Consider the following 12,315-nt stretch of genomic DNA (forward strand, 5'->3'; position numbering starts at 1 on the left):
TGGAAGTACCAGTCATTCCTGCAACTTCACTGATCAAAGCCCTACTCAACAGTAGTCATAGCAGAGAAGGCTAATCATTAGACTGGGTGGTAAAGGCAGATTTTGCCAGGGCTATCCACATTTCATGAAACTTTCTTTTAACATGACCCTTTGATCTTCTCCCAGGTGGTGGAGTTACAGATTTAAACATTTAAGATTAAAGATTAGTTTGTCGCAGGTACATTTAAAACATACAGTGAAATAAATCACAACACACGCAAAATGCTGGAGGAACTTATTAGAATCTATGGAAATTAGTAAAACCGAGACCCTTTCTCCAGAAATTTGTATGTGTGCTGGATTTGCAGCATCTGCAGAATCTCTTCTGTTAGTGAAATGCATTTTTTATGTCAACAACCAACACAGTCTGATTATGAGCTGGGGCCATGCTGCAAGTCTTGCCATGCTTCCAGTGCCAACATACTATGCCCATAACTTACTAACTTTAACCAATACATCTTTGGAATGTGGGAGCAAACCTACCCTGATCACAGGGAGAATGTACAAACTCCTTACAGTGGCAGGAATGGAACCCTGATTGCTGGCGCTGGAAAGCTCTATGCCAACTGCTACTCTATAATGCTGCCCCTGAGAATTTAGTAGATGGTGAGGGCTGCAGCTGGTAATTCACTGAATTTTAAACCTCTGCAAGCAACAAGTTTAAGATAATAAATGTCACAACATGTGCCCATGATATTTTCTGATTCTCAAGAGACCGTCAGCCTTGGGTGTTTTATTGAGGTCTGCTTTGCCCTGGCTACTGTTAAGCAGTGTTGGAGTTGTGCATCATTGAAACAAGTGAAGACGTGCAGGTGGTCCAAAGGTTTTCATGTGAGTTGAGTGACGGCCAAAGAACTACTAGCCTCTTGTAGCTACAATACTAGCAGGGCTTAGTCAGTTTCTGGTCAAAGTAAACCCAAATATTGGGGGCAGTGGCAATAAAATGCTTTGACAAGAAGACACTTACACTTTAAGTTGACTAGTGCTTAAGCTGCAGGTATTTCTGCTTCTGGCCTTTGTCCACTTCATTCTCTGATATGTTAATACCTTGAGCATTCATCAGCAAATTCCTCCTGGTCCTTTATTTTAGCTTGCTCATTGAATCAGTCAATGATGATTGGCCCTTGGACACATGATGCTTTGTTACATTCCATCTAATGAGCCTTTTATTTTTAATGAGATAAACATTAAACAGATTCTGGATACTGCTCCTCAGTACTTTGACAAATTTACATTTAATTTAAATTGAATGTCATTTTTTAAATAGTACATAGAACATAGAAAACATACAGCACAATACAGGCCCTTCAGCCCACAAAGCAGTGCCGAAAACGTCATTACCTTAGAAATTACCTAGGCTTACCCATAAGCCCTCTATTTTTCTAAGCCCCATGTACCTATCCAGGAGTCTCTTAAAAGACCCTATCATTTCCGCCTCCACCGCCACTGGCAGCCCATTCCATGCACTCACCACTCTCTGTGTAAAAAAAACTTACCCCTTACATCTTCTCTGTAGCTACTTTCAAGCACCTTAAAACTATGCCCTCTCATGCTAGCCATTTCAGCCCTGGGGAAAAGCCTCTGACTATCCATACGATCAATGCCTCTCATTATCTTGTACACCTCTATCAGGTCACGTCTCATCCTCCATCGCTCCAAGGAGAAAAGGCCGAGTTCACTCAACCTATTCTCATAAGGCATGCTCCCCAATCCAGGCAACATCCTTGCAAATCTCCTCTGCACCCTTTCTATGGTGTCCACGTCCTTCCTGTAGTGAGGTGACCAGAATTGAGCACAGTACTCCAAAGTGGGGTCTGACCAGGGTCCTATATAGCTGCAACATTACCTCTTGGCTCCTAAACTCAATCTCACAGTTGATGAAGGCCAATACACCATATGCCTTCTTAACCACAGAGTCAACCTGCGGAGCAGCTTTGAGTGTCCTATGGACTCGGACCCCAAGATCCCTCTGATCCTCCACACTGCCAAGAGTCTTACCATTAATACTATATTCTGCCATCATATTTGACCTACCAAAATGAACCACCTCACACTTACCTGGGTTGAACTCTATCTGCCCCTTCTCCGCCCAGTTTTGCATCCTATCACTGTCCTGCTGTAACCTCTGACAACTCTCCACACTATCCACAACACCCCCAATCTTTGTGTCATTAGCAAATTTACCAACCCATCCCTCCACTTCCTCATCCAGGTCACTTATAAAATTCACGAAGAGTAAGGGTCCCAGAACAGATCCCTGAGGCACTCCACTGGTGACTGACCTCCATGCAGAATATGACCCGTCTACAACCACTCTGTGTTCTGTGGGCAAGCCAATTCTGGATCCACAAATCAATGTCCCTGATCACTTTCTCAATAAGCCTTGCATGGGGTAGCTTATCAAATGCCTTGCTGAAAGCCACATACACTACATCTATGGCTCTAGCTTCATCTATGTGTTTAATCACACCCTCAAAAAATTCAACCAGGCTCATAAGGCATGACCTGCCTTTAACAAAGCCATGCTAACTAATACTAATCATATTATGCCTCTCCAAATGTTCATAAATCCTGCCTCTCAGGATCTTCTCCATTAACTTACCAACCACTGAACTAAGACTCACTGGCTTATCATTTCCTGGGCTATTTCTACTCCCTTTCTTGAATAAGGGAGCAACATCCACAACCCTCCAATCCTCCAGAACCTCTCCCGTCCTCATTGATGATGCAAAGATCACTAGAGGCTCAGCAATCTCTTCCCTCGCTTCCCACAGTAACCTGGGGTACATCCTGTGTGGTCCCTGTGACTTATCCAAATTGATGCTTTCCAAAAGCTTCAGCACATCCTCTCCCTTAATATCTGGGTGCTCAAGCTTTTCAGTCCTCCGCAAGTCATCCTTAACAATCGCCAAGATCCTTTTCTGTAGTGAATAGTATTCATAAGTACCTTTGTTATCTCCTCCGGTTCCATACACATTTTTCCACTGTCACACTTGATTGGTCCTATTCTCTCACATCTTATCCTCTTGCTCTTCACATACTTGTAGAATGCCTTGGGGTTTTCCTTAATCATGTCTGGCAAGGCCTTCTCATGGCTCCTTCTGGGCTCTCCTAGTTTCATTCTTAAGCTCCTTCCTGCTAGCCTTATAATCTTCTAGATCTCTATCATTTCCTATTCTTCTTGACTAGATTTACAAGAGTCTTTGTACACCACATTTCCTGTACCCTACCATCCTTTCCCTATCTCATTGGAACATACCTATACAAAACTCCATGCAAATATCCCATGAACATTTGCCACATTACTTCTGTACGTTTCCCTGAGAGCATCTGTTTCCAATTTATGCTCCCAAGTTCCTGCCTGATAGCCTCATATTTCCCCTTACTCCAATTAAGTGTTTCCCTAACTTGTCTGTTCCTATCCCTCTCCAATGCTATGGTAAAGGAGATAGAATTGTGATCACTATCTCCAAAATGCTTTCCCACTGAGAGACCTGACATCTGACCAGGTTCATTTCCTAATACCAGATCAAGTACAGCCTCTCCTCTTGTAGGCTTATCTACATATTGTGTTAAGAAACCTTCCTGAACACACGTAACAAACTCCACCCATCTAAACCCTTCATTCTAGGGAGATGCCAATCAATATTTGGGAAATTAAAATCTCCCACCACAACAACCCTATTATTACACCTTTGCAGAATCTGTCTCCCTTTGTGCTCCTCGATGTCCCTGTTACTTTTGAGCGGTCTATAAAAAACACCCAGTAGAGTTATTGACCCCTACCTATCCCTAACTTCCACCCTCAGAGACTCCGTAGACAACCCCTCCATGACTTCCTCCTTTTCTACAGCCGTGTCATTATCCCTGATCAACAGTGCCACGCCCCCACCTCTTTTGCCTCCCTCCCTGTCCTTTCTGAAACATCTAAAGCCTGGCACTTGAAGTATCCATTCCTGCCTCTGCACTATTCAAGCCTCTGTAATGGCCACAACATCATTGCTCCAAGTACTGATCCACGTTCTAAGCTCGTCCGCTTTATTCAGAATACCTCTCGCATTAAAATAGACACATCTCAAACCATCGGTCTGAGCACGTTCCTTCGCTAACACCTGCCTATCCTTCCTTTTGCACTATCTCCAAGCTTTCTTCATCACATCAGTTCGGTTCCCACCCCCCAGCAATTCTAGTTTAAACTGTCCCCAATAGCAAACCTCCCCGCCAGGATATTGGTCCCCTGGGATTCAAGTGCAACCCGTCCTTTTTGTACAGGTCACACCTGCCCCAAAAGAGATCCCAATGATTCAGAAATTTGAATCCCTGCCCCCTGCTCCAATCCCTCAGCCACACATTTATCCTCCATCTCATTCTATTCCTATTCTCACTGTCATGTGCACAGGCAGTAATCCTGAGATTACTACCTTTGTGGTCCTGCTTCTCAGCTTCCTTCCTAACTCCCTGTAGTCTGTTTTCAGGATCTCCTCCCTTTTCCTGCCTATGTCATTGGTACCAATATGTACCATGACCTCTGGCTATTCTCCTTCCCACTTCAAGATATTGTGGACGCAATCAGAAATATCCCGGACCCTGGCACCTGGGAGGCAAACTACCATCCGCATTTCTTTACTGCATCCACAGAATCACCTGTCTGACCCCCTAACTATCACTGCTGCCATCCTCTTCCTTTCCCTACCCTTCTGAGCCACAGAGCCAAACTCTATGCCAGAGGCGTGACCATTGTTGCTTCCCCCAGGTAGGCCATCTCCCCCAACAATACTCAAGCAGGAGTACTTATTGTCAAGGGGTAGAATCACAGGGGTTTCATGATTGCATTAACCTACTTATTGGATTTTCCCATGTAACATTTTGCATTTAATCCTCAAATCTAGCAAGTACAGTGCCTATAAAAAGTATTCATCCCCCTTGGAAGTTTTCATGTTTTTTTTGTTTTGCAACATTGAATTGCAGTGGATTTAATTTGGTTTACTTGACACTAACCAACAGGAAAATGACTCTTCAATGTCAAAATGAAAGCAGATCTCCACAAAGTGATCTAAATTAATTGCAAATATAAAACAAAATAATTGATTGCATAACACCCTTTAATATAACACAGCAAATCATCACTGGTGTAGCCCATTGGTTTTAGAAGTCAAGTAATTACTTAAATGGAGTTCTGTTTTTGGAGACCTGTGTGTAGTCAAGCTGTTAATTGTAATAAAAATATACCTGTATTTTGAAGGTCCAACTGCAGGTGAGTCAGTATCCTGGCAAAAACCACACCATGAAGACAAAAGAACACTCCAAGCAACTCTGGTATTGAAAAGCACAAATCAGGAGATGGATACAAGAAAATTTCCAAGTCACTGAATATCCCTTGGAGCACAGTTAGATCAATCATCAAGAAATGGAAAAAATATGGCACAACTGTAAATCTGTCCTCAGCTGAGTGACCGTGCAAGAAAGGAACTAGTGCGGGAGGCCACCAAGAAGCTGTGACATCTCTGGAGGAGTTACAAGCTTCAATGGGAGATGCTGCACATACAACAACTGATGCCCAGGTGCTTCAGTCACAGCTTTATTAGAGAGTGGCAAACAGAAAGCCACTGTTGGGGGGAAAAAAACTCTCATGAAATCTCAGCTAGAGTTTCCCAGAAGGTATGTGAGAGATACTGAAGTCAGCTGGAAGAAGGTTCTATGGTCTGATGAAACCAAAATTGAGCTCTTTGGCCATCAGACTAAACATCAAAAACACACCATCCCCACTGTAAAGCATGGTGCACTGCACCAACCTTGATCACTGGGCACTGTAGAGAGTGGTATAGAGACTCCAGCACATCTGTGGATGTGAACTTGCCTCCACTGAGGACATTTATGGCAGCACGTGCAGAAAGAAGGCCTGGAAGATCATTGGGGACACCAGTCACCCCAATCATAAACTGTTTCAGCTGCTTCCTTCTGGCAAATGGTACCACAGCATTAAAGCCAGGCTATGGGACAGCTTCTTTCTACAAACCATTAGACTTTTAAATTCGTATGTCTGTACATTGCAATAGAGTCATAACACAAAGATTTTTAGTCCCTCACATTGTGGGATGGATGCAAGATTTAAATAAATTCTAAATTCTAAATCAGGCTGTGGGGGATGCTTCACTGCAGCAGGCCCTGGAAGGCTTGTGAATGTAGGGGGTAAAATGACTGTAGCAAAATACAGGGAAATCCTGGAGGAAAACCTGATGCAGTCTGCAAGAGAACTGCAACTTCAGAGATTTGTTTTCCAGTAAGACCATGACCCCAAGCATAAGGTCAAAACAGTGCAAGAATAGCTTAAAAGCAACTAAGTTAATGTCCTGGAGTGGCCAAGTCCAAGTCCAGGTCTCAATTCAGTTGAGAATTTGTGGCTGCACTTGAAAAGGGCTGTTCACTCACCTATCCGCACTGACTTTAAGACTGTAATTGCTACCAAAGGTGCATCTACTAAATACTGACTTGAAGGGAGTGAATACTTGTGCAATCAATTATTATGTTTTATATTTGTGAATAATTTAGATCACTTTGTAGAGATCTGTTTGTACTTTTACACAAAAGTCTTTTGCTGTTGACCAGTGTCAAAAAAGCCAAATTAAATCCACTGTGATTCAATGTTTCAGAACAATAAAAGATGAAAATTTCCAAGAGTGGTGAATACTTTTTATAGGCACTGTATATCAAATACGTTTTTAACATAAATCAAGAGATTCTGCAGATGTTTGAAATCCAGAGCAACATGCACCTGTTTCTGGAGAGTCTCAGCAAGTCAGGCATTATCTTTGGAGGGAATAAACAGTGGACGTTTCATTGGGACTAGAAAGGAAGGGGGGGGAAAGCCAGAATAAGAATGTAGGGGAAGGGGAAAGAGTGAAAATAACAGGTGATAGGTGAAGCCCAGCTGGGTGGGGGGCAAAGTAAGCTGGGAGGTGATGGGTGGAATGGGATAAAGGGCTGAAGAAGAATGAACCTGATAGGAGAGAACCGTGGACCATGGGAGAAAGGAAAGAAGGAAGGATGCCTGGAGGTGAGAGGGTGAGCAGACTGGGGAACAGCAAATGAGGATGAGGGAATTACCAGATGGTGGTCATGCCATAAGATTGGAGGCTACCCAGATGGAATATGAGGTGTTGCTCCTTCAACTTGAGAGTGACTTCTTCATGGTAGTGGAGACGGCTGTGGACCAACATGTTGGAATGGGAAGTACAGTAAAATTAAAATGGTTGCTACATTTTGTTGCGAATGGAGTGCAGATGCTCAATAAAGCAGTCCCCCAATCTACATTGGGTCTCATTGATGTAGAAGAGTCTTCAATGGATGCAGTAGACAACCCCGACAGACTTGCAGGTAAAATGTCACCTGACCTGGAAGGACTTTGGAATCCTGAATGGTGCTGAGGACAGAGGTGTAGAGGCTGGTGTAGCACTTGTCTCCCACCCGGCATTTATTCCTGCAAGCGGAATGAGTGAACAAGGGAGTTGCGTAGAGAGCGATCCCTGTGGAAAACAGAGAGTAGTAGGAAGGGGAAAGGTATTTCTAATATGCTGAGTGAAATATACCAGTGAAATGGATTCTCCTACCCATCTAACATGTAAGCAGAAATTAGTGTGACAGGATTCAAAGAGATGTCAACCCTGCAATAGGAAGGGGCGCAGCTGGATTGTGTGTTGACATGAGATTTTTGCTTTTCTTTAAATTGCCAAAGGGTCTTTTGCATCCAACCAAAAGAAAGTTAAAACCTTGGAGATGTAAGAGATTGAAGAAGTGGGAATTTGAAGGCAAAGGGATGCTGGACATTTAAGGCTGAGACCTTGCATCAGGATTAAGAATGTAGAGGGAAGATGCCCAGCAAGAAGAGGTGAGAGTGAGTGGTGAACCAGGAGCTGATTGGTGGAATTGGGTGATTATGGGCAGATGAAGCTAGGGAGGGGGAAGGGTGGGAGAAAGTAGAGAGTGGGTGAAACCTTTGCTTGAACCTCGTTCAAAAGACAGGACGTTTTGAATCAGAATCAGGTTCATAATCACTGGCATACATCACGAAATTTGATCTTGACTACAGTTCATTATCGGCTCTTCATCTTCTGCTTCTAGAATCAAAATAACTAGTGGCTGACACTGAGTGAAATTCAAACACCTCTTTAATAATGTGCATTGTAACAATACAAGTTCTTTTTCCCCATAATGGTTCTTTAAAATTTGACTGCCTCAAGTCTGATCCTAACTTTGGGATAGATATATTATGAAGACCAGTTACTTTTTTAAACAAAACTCCCTCATTCACAGAATTGAGGAGGAACTAATTGTGTCATTATTCTACTGGCAAAACAATGACCTAATGCTATATCATAATGTGAGTAATTGTAAGCTACTTATTCAAAATCAAAGCCTCTAAAGATGGTGGTGTAATGTGCGGTTGTACATATTCTTTTAAAATAATGTGGGGAACAAAATGAAATTACTTTATATATTTATGTGGTATCTGATTGTTGTCTTGGTAAGTAGGAGTTCTTATTTCAGAGTACTCATTTAGAAGTTGTCATGGAGGTGTACTCAGTACAGTAGAAATGTCCTTTGCTATCTTTGGAATGTAAGGTATACCATCACAATCAGGTTTATTATCACTGACATATGTTGTGAAATTTATTGTTATGTGGTAGTAATACAGTGCAATACATAAAATATACTGTAAATTAGAATAAAAATGCTTTAAAAATTAAATAAGTAGTGTAAAAACAAATCATCAGCATTTAACCAGTAGCACCAAAGGTCCTAACACGCTAGACCACTGTTACACTAAGATAAGAGATGCATCCCTGCTTTACTCACTTTACATTAATGACTGTGAGGCTAAGCACAGCTCCAATGCCATGTTCAAGTTTGCTGACAATGCTACTGTTGATGGCCAAATCAAAGTTGGTGATGAATCAGTATATAGGAGGGAGATTGAAAATCTGACTGAGAGGTACCATGACAACAACCTCTTACTCAATATCAGCAAGACCAAAGAGCTGATTATTGACTTCAGGAGGAGGAAACGAGAGGTCCATGAGCAGGTCTTAAAGGATCAGAGGTAGAGAGAGTCAGCAACTTTAAATTCTACTGTGTTATTATTTCAGAGGACCTGTCCTGGTTATGAAGGAAACATGACAGTGCCTCAGCTTCCTTAGGAGTTTGCGTAGATTTGACACGACATCTAAAACTTTGACAAAATTCTGTAGATGTGAGTATGTTGACAAGTTGCATCACAGTATGGAAACACTAGTGCCCTTGAACGGAAAATTCTACAAAAAGTAATGGATACTGCCCAGTCCATCGAGGGTAAAGCCCTCCTCACCACTGAGCACATCTACACCAAGTATTGTTGCAGGAAAGCAGCACCTATCAGGATCCCCACCACCCAGGTCATGCTCTCTTTTCACTGCTGCCATCTGAAAGAAGTTACAGGAGCCTCAGGACTTTCACCACCAGGTTCAGGAACAATTATTAACCCTCAACAATCTGGCTCTTGAATGAAAGGGGATGGCTTTGCTTGGCTTCACTTGCCTCATCATTGAGATGTTTCCATATCCTATGGGCTCGCTTTCAGGGTCTCTTCATTCTGTTTTTGGTATTTGTTGCTACTGTAATGTTCTATCCTACATGGGCACATGGATAATAGAAAAATGGAGGGCTCTATTTAAGGGATGGTTATATTGATCTTGGAGTAGGTTAAAAGGTTGGCACAACTTTGTGGGCCAAAGGGCCTGTACTGTGCTGTGCTGTTGTGTTCTATGTTCCCCACTCAGTCCTTGAACCAAACAGCATAACAATAATCACTACTAAATAACAATAATTACTAAGCAAATATTCCTTTGGTTTCAAATTCCTCAGTATGACAACCCTATGACCACTTTGCACTATATTGGACTATATTTTTGTTATCTGTGTTCTTTCTTGTAAAAGATTGTGTATAATTTATGTTTATTTTGCTTTTCTTTTGAATATGGACTCACTTTCAAGGATTCGTCATCCCGTGTTCTCAATATTTATTGCTTATAATTATTGTTTGTTTCTTTTTGCATTTACAGTTCGTTGCCTTTTGCACACTGGTTGAAAGCCCAGGTGGGTGCGGTCTTTCAGTGATTCTATTGAAGTTATCGTTCTATTATAGATTTATTGAATATGCACGCAAGAAAATTAATCTCAAAGTTGTGTAAGGTGACATATATGTACTTTGATAATAAATTTACTTTGAATTTTTGAACTTTGACCTTAAAGAGCAAAAAATAGTGAGGTGGGTTCATTTTCTGTTCAAAACTCTGATTTCAGAAAGCAGAGTGTAAGAAGCTGTTCCTAAAACTTTGAGTGTGTCTTTAGGCTCCTGTACCTCCTTTCTAATGGTAACAATGAGAAGTGGGCATGTCCTGTGTCGTGGGAGTCCTAAATGATGGATGCCGCATTCTTAAAGCATCACTTTTTGAAGATGTCCTTGAAGGTGAGAGGCTAGTGTCCATGATGGAGCATGCAACAAAAACAAATATTCCTTTGGTTTCAAGTTCCTTATTTATTAGAAGAGCTAGATTATGTGTTCCAGTAAACCCCCTACTCCCATCGCTCCCTCTTAAAAGGATGAAATTGGATTAAAACTCTTGTATTCTTACAAATTGATTTGCTTTGAGATTGAAAGGAGGCCACTTTTATGAAAATTCTTTCACAATAATTTTCTCAGTAGAATGAAATTGCATTGGGTCATGATATTTCTGACTAAAGACCCTCCTTGTCCCATTTTTTTAGGTCCCATGCCACCAGATTCAGAAACAGTTATTACCCTTCAACCATCAGGCTTCTAAACTTCACTCACCTCAACAATGAAATGATTCCATAACCTACAGACTCATTTTAAAGGACTTACAACACACGTTCCCAGTATTATTAGTTATTTATTTGCACAATTTGTCTTTTGCACACTGGTCGTTTAAGCTTTGTTTACCTTTTGTTTTCATAAATTCTATTGTATTTCTTTATTTTCCTCTAAATGCCTGTAAGAAAATAAACTTCAAGGTAGTATATAGTGACAAATATGTACTTGGATCTCAAATTACTTTGACTTTCATTTCACAAGTGCTAACCATCAAAGTTGAACCTGAATTAATTTAATTTAATATGAATGTTCACAGATTTTGGAATTGCAGATACCTCTAATGTCCGAATTCTCCCACTCATCACAACTCCATATACACCCTATCCTCGTCTTCATACTATGCGGATTCACAGTTAAGCGAGGAACCTATTTCTACCGATGTCAAACACGAGGAAATCTGCAGATGCCAGAAATTCAAACAACACACACAAAATGCTGGTGGAACACAGCAGGCCAGGCAGCATCTATAAGGAGAAGCACTGTCAACGTTTCGGGCCGAGACCCTTCATCAGGACTAACTGAAAGGAAAGATTCTAAGAGATTTGAAAGTAGTGGGGGGAGAGAGAAATGCGAAATGATAGGAGAAGACCGGAGGGGGTGGGGTGAAGCTAAGAGCTGGAAAGGTGATTGGCGAAAGGGTTACAGAGCTGGAGAAGGGAAAGGATCATGGGACGGGAGGCCTCAGGAGAAAGAGGGGGGGGGGGGAAGCACCAGAGGGAGATATACAGGCAAACAACTGAATATGTCAGGGATGGGGTAAGAAGGGGAGGAGGGGCATTAACGGAAGTTAGAGAAGTCAATGTTCATGCCATCAGGTTGGAGGCTACCCAGCCGGTATATAAGATGTTGTTCCTCCAACCTGAGTTTGGATTCATTTTGACAGTAGAGGAGGCCATGGATAGACATATCAGAATGGGAATGGGACGTGGAATTAAAATGTGTGGCCACTGGGAGATCCCGCTTTCTCTGGCGGACGGAGTGTAGGTGTTCAGCAAAACGGTCTCCCAGTCTGCGTTGGGTCTCACCAATATATAAAAGGCCACACCGGGAGCACCGGACGCAGTATACCACACCAGCCGACTCACAGGTGAAGTGTCGCCTCACCTGGAAGGACTGTCTGGGGCCCTGAATGGTGGTGAGGGAGGAAGTGTAAGGGCAGGAGTAGCACTTGTTCCGCTTACAAGGATAAGTGCCAGGAGGGAGATCGGTGGGAAGGGATGGGGGTGGTGGGGGGGGGGGGACGGGGGGGGGGAGGGAAAGATGTGCTTGGTAGTGGGATCCCGTTGCAGGCGGCGGAAGTTACGGAGAATTATACGTTGGACCTGGAGGCTGGTGGGAGCACAAGGGGA

The sequence above is a fragment of the Hemitrygon akajei genome, chromosome 16, assembly GCF_048418815.1.
Source record: "Hemitrygon akajei chromosome 16, sHemAka1.3, whole genome shotgun sequence".
Lineage (NCBI taxonomy): Eukaryota > Metazoa > Chordata > Chondrichthyes > Myliobatiformes > Dasyatidae > Hemitrygon > Hemitrygon akajei.